This window comes from Pygocentrus nattereri, chromosome 2 (genome assembly GCF_015220715.1).
Source record: "Pygocentrus nattereri isolate fPygNat1 chromosome 2, fPygNat1.pri, whole genome shotgun sequence".
In the NCBI taxonomy this organism is placed as follows: Eukaryota; Metazoa; Chordata; class Actinopteri; order Characiformes; family Serrasalmidae; genus Pygocentrus; species Pygocentrus nattereri.
In genome coordinates, this window is record NC_051212.1 from 23,045,633 (window position 1) to 23,058,097 (window position 12,465).

Consider the following 12,465-nt stretch of genomic DNA (forward strand, 5'->3'; position numbering starts at 1 on the left):
GATATTCTCTAGGGCTTCATATGTCCATGCTCATGCCATTTACCATGCTAAATCTGTCATGATTATAACTTTTTTTTTGTTTGGAAGATAAAACTTGTCAGCTACCATACTAGCGTCTATGTTTCATTTGGCCTGAAACCAAGAGAAGTGAGGTGAAGGCTTCTGTATGTTCTGAACATCATACCCTTTCTTAGTGGGACTTGTTTGTTTATTTCATCATGATGATCACCATATTTTGCTTACAAGGCAAAGCTTTTGCTTGTCTGGTTAGCTATCATCCCAGATAGCAAGAGGATAGCAGGCCACTGTCGGCCCACCGATGTCAGTGCTGGCAGCCCACAGGCTTTTTGCTCAGCATTTTGTGGGCAGCCCACTGGCGCTTAAACACAGTATTAGACAAAAATTCCACTTTTTATTCCTCTTTTTTCACTTAAAGTACAAATAATTTCTTTGTATTCATTTCTTTCTTTCATTATCCTTTGTACATTAATAAATGATTTTAATCTAGCACAGTATCATCATTTTCAACCAAATAATTTTGTATTAGGCCTAGGCATTCATTTTTACTCATAGTAGTTTGTAATATTTGTCTTTGTTTATTTTCCAAAATACAATACTTTTTCTTATCTTATTTTTGTTTGATATTATTAAAAACTAGTTTGTCCTTGCATGCAGGGCAACAAACTGGGTGGTTCAAGGGTGGACTACCAAATGGCATACAATTAGCAGGGTGCTGAAGTTTTAAAACCAGCAGACCAGTATATGCTTGCTATCTGGGATTAGATTTAGCATGAAATCAAGTCAAATGGTTTTTTATATAGGTTTCTGGATATGCTGGCCATCTTACCCTTTCTTAGTGTCTTTATTTTGTCATGATTATCACCATAATTTGCTTGCAAGGTAAAGGTTTTGACAGTCTTTTCAGTAATCATGCTATCGTCCATATAATATCAAGCTTTCCATGTTAAATTAGGTTTCTGAATGTTCCGTACATCTTTCCCTTTCTCACTATGACTCGTTTGCTTGTGGACTTGCACTTGAGGAATGGATTTCACATTCTGCTTATTTTAGTCAGACAAGTCAGGGTGCAAAATTGAAGACTAGCATGCCAAGCATAGCTGTCAGATTCCTCTAACCCAAACCTGCACTCTTGATACTGACTTGGCTATCTTTCTACAGTGAGCAGTTTGTTGTGCCGAAGCTCCTCGGACCCTAATTTAGTTTAAAGTCTTGAAGAGAGAAGAGATGTGGATGGAGGCTTGTAGGCTGTTAAGTCTTTCTTAGCACTAAAAGGAGAGGCCAATCTCTTACTGACTTTCTGTGCTGGTCATTGATATCGCGTTTGCTGATGAGCTCTAGTTAGCTACTTTTTTAGAGGCCCATCAATGGAGCCACTGTTTGCAGGTTGGTATGCAGCAAAGAATGCCAGACTCCTAGGACTGTTCTGTTGCCATCTAATACTTTATCAGGAACAGGTTCTTTTTGTTTGAGCTCATTCTACCCTTTCCTTTAGAACGTGAACTCTATAGCGCCTACAAAAAAGAGCGTTACTATCTGCCTGTTCTTCAAAATGCTTCATATTATAAGCAGAGAGGGGGGAAAGTGCCCCATTACCAAAAGGCAGGATGTACTAAGTCTTCATTGTCTTTTACACTGAGGCCTAAGTGGCAATTGAGCTTCAAATCTTGTTACTTTACTGAAAATTCACCTTTCGTGTCACAGTTTTGGAAATGGAGTTTTAGGGCAAAGGCTTCAACCTGAAGACAGTCAGTGGCTCCTGGTGGTGATGAGAAATCGGAGCTTGCTGCTGGTAGAAAGAGGAAAATGTGATTTTTAACCTTGCCATTTGGAGAACATTGGCCTAAATGTAGATTAAATAGGCTTGGCGGGGGAAAATTGTGTTAACCCACTCGCTGCGTAAGATTTGAGGCTTTATCCTCTGGGCAATTTAAAAGGCTCACAGTCAGACAATGCCAGGCCAAATTAGCAGCAATTACAGCCCGCCTTCAATTCAGGTTGGGTTTAAAGTAATTGGGCTGAGAAGGATCAATAGCGGGGAGGTAGATTAGATCAAAACTGTGATTTGGCCATCAATCAGAGCCCCTGTCGAAGAGAATTAGAGGAAAAAAACATATTTAACTTACAATAGCAGAAAAAAAAAGATCTTAATGTAATTATTTTTCCAGATATGCTTCTCCTCAGCCGATGAGTAATACATTTTAGAAAAAAAAGAGCATTTGAACTGAATTTTTATTGAAGAATTCTGACTAAAATTGATTTGCGGAAGGCACAAGACGTTTATTAGAATGGTCAAGTTAATGAAATATCTGACTTCATTCTCACTGTTAGATGATCCTGCCATTAAAGAAGAAAAAAAAAAGACTGAGAATTTCTAATCTTCATTAGCCAGGCATACCATTGAACTGCTGTATGATTCATACTGTAGCTGTTGTTCTCAAACTGTTTGCTGTGATTAACGCAAGTGTTCCCAGGATGTGTGGATTGTGAGAATTCTTTCATTCTTTCTTTCTTTCCTTTTCTCTGCTTTCTTTATATTCCTATCACTTTTTCTCATTCTCTCTCTCTCCCCTTCTCTCTCTCTCTCTGTTTCTCCCTATTCTAATTCTTCTGCTCTCTCTTTTCTATTTGTTCCTTTGTATAAGATGTGTCAAGGTCACAGGCAGACAAACAGATGAATCACTACCTAATAAATAAGAAAGGTTGCTACTTCCTTGCTACTTCCAATCTTTAGGAGAATGTGTGTGTATGTGTGTGTGTGTTGTGTGTGTGGTTGAGAGAGAGTACAGCTAAGGACGTGTGGGTTGAAGAAGCAGGAGGTGTGGGGGGAGGGATAGAACAATTGCAGTTCAACAGTAAGAAAGCTAGGTGACCGTGTTTGGTTAAAGTTTGAGCAGAAAAAATACATGAGTACAATCGCTTATGCATTCAATGCAGTTAGAAGTAGAAGCTTGAATTTTTTTAAATTCAATTCATTTTTAAAATTAAACACACAGCTGCACTCAGCACCACATTATCAGCCCCCACTCACACACAACCAACTTTGAAAAAGGCCAGAAGAGGCCCAGGTCATATAGTCCATATAACAATCTTATCAGAGACCATTCACATTCCCCCAGGTGTAGCTATGTTTACTTGGATTTGCGCGTGTGTGTGAGGTGGGGGGTCTGTAATTGGTTTAGGTGTAGAGTGGGTTAGTTCCACTCCAAAAGGCTAGCAGTGCTTGTGTTAAGTTTGTTTAGTGCTTCTAACACTATCCCTAAGGCGCTCTCTCTCTCTCTCTCTCTCTCTCTCTCTCTCTCTCTCTCATACACACACATTTTCACACTTTTGAGTGTGAGACCTCTTGATCCTATTAGCCTGTGTGCTTGTTGAAAATCATATCTGTCTCAAGATGACATTGTCTCACTAGTTCAGTGTCTATGAAGTGTTTTTTTAACCATTTTGCTGCATTCTTATGATTAAAATGATAGAAAAAAGCCTTTACACTGAAAAAAGTATGCATTCAATCTACTTTATTTGCTTTAATTATGTATACATCATTTCCACATGAGGTAAATATATTACATCAGTTCAGTGTTGTCTTTCAGTTGGCAGTAACTGTGTTGATTTTATATACTATATTTTATATATTTATAGACTTTGTCATTTCAATATATATTGTATTTTGTTGCTATTGGGACAAATGTTTAGTCTATTTTTATGTCCTTTTGGAAAAATTTGGAAATGCCAGCTACCCTTGATATTATGTGAAAATATTCTGATGAGTAATCAATATTTTTTTTCCTTTTTGCTGTAAACTATACATATATATTGAGGCATTTGTTCTGACTTGTGATATGGAAATAATTAAAAAAAAAAAAAAAAAAAAAAAAAAAAAAAATATATATATATATATATATATATATAGTACAATTTTACAAAAAAAGACATTACCTTAAATTTCACTTCAGGATTCAGGAGTTCTGCATTTTCCACACTGTACACTATTGTATTCACTTGTTGAATGAAGTAAGAAGATGTATCCTTTAATGCCTTGACTATCTTAAGGAGGATGTGTTTTAATAGCCAAATTAATCTATAGTCACTAAGCAGCTATGGAGGCATGCAATTACTTAGAGCTGCGTCAGAGTGCTGATAACCTGGAGTCAATTAAGATATGAAGAAAAGAAAAGAACACACACACACACACACACACACACACACAGGCACGCACACACGCCAGTTAGTAGATGTTTGAAATGCCATCACTTGAAAGGCAGAATCTGTAAACCTTTGTAATTGTGGTCATTATGTGTTTGAAAGATTTGTGTAATTGGGATCCTGGCGAGTTTGTGCATGTGTGTGTGAGTGAGGTTGGGGGTGTCTTGGCAAGTATGTCAGGATTAAGGTCAGGGCACGAACTGGGCGTCTCTCTAATGAGGAGACCCTGCTGTGGATAGTACGGTGCTCCAAACCACGCACACGCACAGCCACAAACTCTCTTGCTCAGAAACTTCCCTCAGTGTGGGATAACTTGAGGCCACTGGAGTTTCAGATTTGAATGGTGGGTTTGTGCATATTTGTGCAGGTCAGTTTGCTCTTTGTGTGTGATTGTCCGCGACTCATGGGGAAAATCCTGCTTTCCGACTTGCTCAGTGTCAATCGATGGTCGCCCAATCAATGTGTCAGCTCCACTCCTCTTTACTTCTCTCTTCTCACCTGGACTATCTCTCCCAGTCTCTCTCTAACTCTCTTTCTCTCTTTCTTTAAGGTGAGCTCAGGCACTTGCTCTCGCTTTCTTCTCCTCTTTCAAGGTTACAATTTCAATTTTATTATCCTCTGACTCTGTAGACCTCTTTTTTTTCACAGTGACCCAAAAAAAGGAAAAAAAAACTGCTGAATTTTTCAATGGGGGATTGGAGTTCTCTGGCCAAGCATCTGGTGCAGAGAAAAGTAACCTTCCTCAAGGGTACTGTACCATAGCACAAGAACCTTCACCACTCTCTGAACCCAAAAAAGCTGTCTCTAGCCACTGCTTCCTGTGCTTAAGTGTCATTCTTCTACTGATGAATGCAACATGTTGAGGCAGTATGGGATGATAAAGCCAGGCATGTAAAAACGTTCTTTTTATTGTGTTCAATAAAAAAACTGCATTTTTTAAAATGTATTTATTGTTGCATATAATTACGTTACTTACAATAAAATTGCAACAACTATTTTATTAGATTATTTTAATTATTCAGCTTTCAGTTTTAAAGGGCTCATAATATGCAAACAATATTAAAAGTTTCAGAACATGAAAATGCACTCCTTAGTCTAAACTAAGTCTAAATGCACTACTTAGTCTTAAACTAAGCTGCTAAAACAGTCCTTTTTATATTAAATGTTACCAACACATTTACATATATCCTTTAATTTAGCCTGTAGCTGTTTAGCTCCACCATTCACAATGAAGTTCTAAGGACAGGCCAACCAGTCAGAGCAGAGCTCATTCACAGATATCAGTTTTAAAATCATAGTAACTAAAAGAGCCAGTTGAATTCTTGCTTTTGGTACATAAATCCACATAAATATCATAAATGGACTTCAGTGGAAAAATATATAATACTATGAATTTTACGATTTGGCCCCTTCACAATTATTTTTAGCTGTTATTTACCAATACTAGTTTTGACATTGAGGAACTGAAGTCTGTGTAAGCACATAGTCCCTTGCAGTTTAGGATGTTAATATTCACTTTAAGATCAAGCCGTGCTTCTGTTCCACTCCACAGGGACTGATTTTGCAGGCTCTTGTCTTCAGTCTTACACTTTTCTCTTTTCATATATTTCATAATTACATCCATTGAAGTGCAAGGTATAGTTGTATGGTGCCGGATAAAGAGGAATGGCCTAGCCTTGGACTAATTTACAATCAGCAGGGAGTTTCAATTTGAGGACTTTTTAGTGTATAGCTGAGTTTAATCAGTGTCATTCTGTCCAGTATACCAGTTCACTGCTGATCTATTCAATCAAATGGGAATATTGTTATATGATTTATTTAGAATTAATATGTTACACTTGCTGCAGTATATATGCTATACTAGATACTGCACAGTGGAAAATGAAATATTGATGAAAACTAAAGACAGAGTCTTCCATTGAAAATATTCTCCTGCAGCTAGATTAGGACTGAAAGCAGAGGATTATCCACCAATCAAAAGAACAAAGGAGGAGGGGGACCAACTGAAGCTGTTTTTAAGCTGCATATTACTATGGAAAATAAAATACAATGTTAAGCGGGTTGCTATACTTTTTTGTTTTACCTGAAGAGATATTTTTGAGCCTAAATGAAGGAACTTTCTCTGGTTAGTTGGTGCCTGGCTTGGCGAGTAAACAGACAAATGAATTAAAAAACAGTAGGAAAACCACGGTTCTTCCATGGTTCATTTGATGAGCTGGATCCAAAGGGCCAGATGGCAATGCGAGTGGCGTTTAATTAAAGCTATTCATATTTCCAAAAAGCTCATGAGCCCCACAAAGCAATAAGCCATGTCTTTGCTAGAACTCAGGTGGGGACCATAACTCTATGAAGAATTGGATTTTCTTTTTAATTGTTTTTCGTCTCTTCCATTGAAATTCACTCTTATTCTCGACTGAACACCTTTGTTCTGTCTGTGCAATCTGTGGAAGGCTTCGAACAATATCAGTTTTCACTGATCTAGGGAAGATTGTGTTAGAAATGTTAATGATGAAGCTTAATATTACTTAAGTAAGGACTGGTTTAGATTATTTGTAATGAACTAGTGCACTCTGGATGTCTACTGATGGGTCATTTAGATGTGTCCTGAAGGTGAAGCTCTAGGTTAGGTTAACTATTTGGCAAAATAAAGGTGCCAAGAAGGCTTGCAGTGCCATAAAAGAACCACTCTTGGTTCCCTAAAGAACTTTCAACTCAGATTTTTAAATGGCTATCAATAGAAAAAATTCTTTAAGGAGCTAAAAGTGGTTTTTCTACAGCATTGCCTTTTTGACACCCTTATTTTTAAGAGCCTCATTGAGAAATAAAGAGTTTCACTGAAATTTGAATCCTAATCAAATACAAGAAAGTCTTCCCATTTGGTTGTTAATTAATATGTTTTGAGTATAGTTGTTTTAATGGCTCTCTCTCTGTCATTGTGAACCACTCACATGCAAAAACACACACACACACACACACACAAACACACACATATATACCTTTTATCCTTTGGCATCTGCAGCAGGTCTCTAGCAAGCAGCGTGATAAAAAAAATCTGCTAATTTGTGGTCTAGGCATTATTTAGAGCTTCAAAACAGTGATTTGCCTGTTGCTACTGAGAAACACGTGAATCACAATTCGCAAGTCTGTACTTGGCTGCCTGCTGGAGAGGAAAAAAAGAGGAAGAAACGTACAAAACAAGAACAACTGCCTGCATCGAGAACTCTTCCCCTCACGTCTTGGTGTTCTTGGAGTTGGATCTACCGCATTCGGTGGAAGGCAGCCTTTGAAAACGTGCACTTTTTCTCAAGCAGGGCAAAACAAAAGAATTCTTACCAGCTTCCACCAGAACGCAGGCCTTCTTTAGAGTGTAGTGAAGTGGCAACTACTGCTCAGGATCATTGCCATATTGGTTCTATGTGGCTTGTGCCAAGGCAAGTACACCAAAAACAGCAATGCACTGAATGAGGTTGATTTAAATATGTAGAAAGTTTCAATATCAATAAAGTATATTACATAAACACTTGATAGATTTGACATCCAACATTGTTGTTATGTTGGATTTGGAGTCAGTGAATCTTTGTTCACTTTATTCTGATTAGATTCACAGGGACAATGCATGTTAATAAACACTTTTGTAAATGTGCTAATTTAGCCAATTTTCGGACATTTAACTGTGTGGAACACGTAAACAATAAAGTAAACAAAGTACACAAGCTGCGATACAAACAACTCAATATTTACTTAAATACAGTTACTGCAAAGATAATTTTGTTGTATAAAGTTGTACATAGTTTGAGTTGACCTGGCTGTATTATTGGAAATAAAATGTATGAACAAAACTTACCAAACAAATAAATACATAAATAAACAAGCAGAGAAAAAAAATGTGATTCTTGAGAGTGATGTTCTGCTAGTGTGTATTATTATCTTTCTTTATCCTTTGTAAGGCAAAAGGAAATTTAAAACTATTAGCATTGATGAGATTATCATATGAAAAATTGGATAAAATATATTCTTTGTGCGTGCTGGTGACATTATTCTTTCACTGTCTCCACTAAACTTGATGTCTTTGAAAACATCAATAGTGTTTTGGTGTTGCTCTGTTTTAATTGGCTTTCAGAACTGAATTTTGAAAAATTTTACTGTGCTGTCTTTTAATTGGTTTATGAGCTGAAATGCATATTTGTTTCCTGTAAAAATCTAAAATTAAGGTAAAATACGTCATTACGCATGAGCAAGAACTAAAAGAACTGATTTACATTTGCTCAGACACTAGCATTACTGGGAAAACAGACTAAATTCTTACTTTACACCTCAGAAAACAAGATAATAGGAACAAAACAGGAAGATGATATGAACCGCAACGTATACAGGTGCAGTTGTATGTAAAAGTCTAGGCACCCCCTCCAATGACAGGTTCAGTTGATTTTCCAATAGAAAATAAGTTAATACATCCTCAGAAAACACACTTCTTCATATTTAATGCACAATTGCTCATTTTAATATATTGGAAAAAATGGAACATTCTAATTTTTTTACAATATTATGCCCTAAATTGTGCAGAAAAATGTCATATTTAAGTTTGTTCTCTGTAGAGTATTTACTTATTTTTACTTTACTTGCTTAAGACTGTATTTTAAGGAACACAATTTTATCTTTTAGTTAATATTTGACTATAACTGCGTTGATGTAATTTTTGTGAAAATGATTTGAATTAAATATATTCAGTGCATTGATTTATTTATTTTTTTCTCTGGTGTCAGGTTTGTTGATTTTTTTATCATCATGCTTTGGTTTTGGTAGCTGCTGGGCAAGGGCAGGGCAGTGTAGAATAAATAGAGTTACAGTTAAACTTTTCTGCCACTGCGGTGAGCCTACCACACCCCCTAACACACACAGGCACACTCAAACACATGTACTCACACACCCCCCCCACCCCAAGCACACACACACACACACATAAGCACAACCTCATGCGTCCGAGTCGATAAAATATTGACAGAAATGGTGCTTCTCTGAAGGATATTAAAGTGCAAAGGAGAAACCCGCAGCAGAGAACAGAATGCCAAAGAGATCCAAAGAGAGAAACAAAAGAGAGAGAGAGAGCTACCCAAACAGAGCGCACTTCAGCGGCACAGAAATGCACTGATGGTCTCACTAACAGCAGCCCCCAGCACTCACTGGAATTTCTAATTCCTAAGCAAATGATTTTCTTTTAAAAGAAACATTCCTAGCTGTTTCCATTCCTCCACACTCCAATAACTGTAACTCACATTAAAGGAATGTCACTCTAATCACCTGCAACACTGCTGACTTGTAAACTCATGGAAAATTCCAAGCATGCCAGAGTGCTCAGCAATGTTTAGTAAGATCAAATGCATATAGTACATGAGAGGTTTGCTTTTGTTTCAAGGGGAATTTTTCAAAATGTATTTCAATTGTTGAGTTGTAAACCAGATTATTCAAAGTGTTATAATACGTAAAGGTTTACTGTAGAGAGTCAAATTTCTTTACAATGGTGGTGATCGGAACCAGGGGTCTCGATGTCTACAACACACATATTTTATGACCCAAAATAATGCAGCCAATCTATATGAGTTTTAATATGTAATGTTGATAATGGTCAAAAGTAATAAATCTGAAAATAATGACATTTTGGTACTGCTATATACTTTAGCTATGTCTATCTCTCTGCCATGAATGGATAAAACAAATACATTTGAAGGCATTAAACACTTTAGAAATCCGGTTCCTATCACCACCATGAACAGTGCAGTAAGTTTCTCTAGAATGGCGAATTTCTAGCAGTTTAACCATGTAGAAATACTGAAAAGCTCCCCTGTAAGATCGTATGCTCATCTCAGCAAGCAGGAATTGTTAGGGTAAAGTATCCAAAAGAAGAGCATAGTTATCATTTGATAATTGATGACTGATCATTTGATGTGCATGTAATGCACAATTTGTAAATGTAATGCATTTCTGAATTGTTTTGTAAAAATTTATATTTAAGGTTCAAAAATGACCTAAATTGAAATGGTTTATAAAGTTACAATCTCTGAGATGCAAGCTTTTGTCACAGCACCGCTCTACATTATGTGTATTTGGGCTCTGTGGGTTTTTGGTAATAGGTGAATATGTTCTTTGGTTACTCTGGAGTGTGTGTGTGTGTGTGTGTGTGTGTGTGTGTGTGTGTGTGTGTGAGTGTGTGTGTGTGAGTGAGACAGACAGAGCCCTAACCCTTGGCATTTTTAACAGTTCGTTTCCCGCTCCGATGTCATGTTGTCAAATTCGTTCAGAGTGTTGTGGGCTTCCTGAGCTTTTCTGACTGAGAGTGTGCCGCAGGAGTTATGACTCACTGCTCTGCACAACGATGCTCCAGCTGACCCTTGGCTACATTCAACACACCAAAGCCTATACAAAGCCACAAAATACATGCATAGACCAAAAGCATAAGTGCTATTTACCTGCTTAGCAGCGCACTTTCTGCCCCTTTTGGCCTTAATTCAAATGGAACTCATGGAGTCATTTTACTCTTAGCTAACTGTGAAGTGTCACAGATTCAGTCTAGTTTACGATAGTTTCACTGTATTGAAGGCACTTGGTTTGTTTGTTTATATATATATATATATATATATATATATATATATATATATATATATATATATAATATGTAATATTAGTTAACTATAGAAACTTAAACATGGCCAAGATTCACATGTGGTGTGCTTTGGCATCCCACTGACAACAGAACATTGAACCAAGGGTGGAAGTGGTGGGTTTTCTTTGGCTTCTTGTTAAGTGCTTCACATGGCTGAGAAACGGAGGACTCGTCCAAAAATAAATAAATAAATAAAAACAGTGGAAGTATATTGCAGTATGTCATCCTGGTTGTAACAAAACCTCCAGTCTCAAGAACTGGAGAAATGTTCTCAGCTTTAATGTAGGTTAAAGTAAAGAGTTAATGTAGAGACTTGATTTCATTTAAGTAATAGAGATAATTTAATTTAATGGAATGAATAACTTTTATCCACTGTTTGTCATGAAAGGTTCACAAAATGAAAGGATCACTGGCATTTTCAAATGATGTAAAAAAGAAAAAGTGATGATATTCTTTTAGACAATTCTGGAATATACTGACACACAACGTATTTCAGAGGCCTGGCGTTTTAAATGAACGTGTACTTATTAGAAACCCAGGCAGGCAAAAGAGGTGGCATTGAGACCTTTCAAATAAATTAAATGCTCGCCATCGGGTTTGTTTTGAGACTTTGAAGTACCTGCAATCTCATCAAGCATCGGCTCTGCTTAATTACCAAGACAGGAATTAAGCAGGAGAGAGAGAGAGAGAGAGAGAGAGAGAGAGAAAGAGAGAGAAAAAGAGAGAGGCCAAAGTTTTCTGGCAAAAAGTCCTATCTTCCATCTGAACCACTGCTTATTATCTCACTGGCCATTCTCCATATCACGTGACCACATTCTCCACCAATCATGGCGGGGCACCATCTTACCATCTGTTCCTTCTCAGAAAGTGATGGATCCCCCTGTGGGTGAGCCCAAGATTAACGATGGCTGAGAAGGAACTTTATCTCAATCTCAAGTTGTGGACCCCCTGCTAGCTCCTTTTCACCCACACCCCAAATTTTGATTGACAGTTGGCTAGGTTGTTCCTCCACTCCCCCTGGCACTGGCCTGGTATAAATCTGCCCGTGTATTGAGATGTATGAGTAGATGTTGTGTTCAGGGCTTAAGAGTGAAACCATGCATCATTCTTTCCCAGAACCAATACCACTGTGGTTTGTGGCATTCTCTCCTCACTCTCCTGCCCTCTTTCTTTTTCTCTCACTTTCTCTCTTCCCTTTCTTTTTGTCTCATAAAAAAAAGAAACAGATGAAAGCATTTTGTACTCAGAGAGAGACCAAAGCTGCTCCCTCAGAGAGTGGTGGGAAGTGTCTGGAGTGTGCGGGAAGAATAAGCGTTTAGGGTGGTTTGGGTGTGTGTGTGTGTGTGTGTGTGAGTGTGTGTGTGTGTATGTGTCACACAGTGGCATATAGGTCAAGCACCCTTCAGATATCTGTATATATGTATATATCACTATATATGTGTGTTACTTTGAGCCATCCCATACCTCCTAGCATGACCTCTATGGCCTTTTTTAGCAGCCAGTCATAAACTAAAATAAAAACAGGCAATAAACATGAATTAATTTTAGATTTAAAAAAATATTTAATTTACTTATTAATATGATTT

General features: G+C 37.3%; 1 protein-coding gene across 6 annotated transcripts in view; it reads left to right on the forward strand.

Annotated features, from left to right (window-relative positions):
* pcdh7b (protocadherin 7b) overlaps positions 1-12,465 on the forward strand; it is a 157,215-nt gene that overhangs the window by 80,345 nt on the left and 64,405 nt on the right. The gene's annotated exons all lie outside the window — the stretch shown is intronic.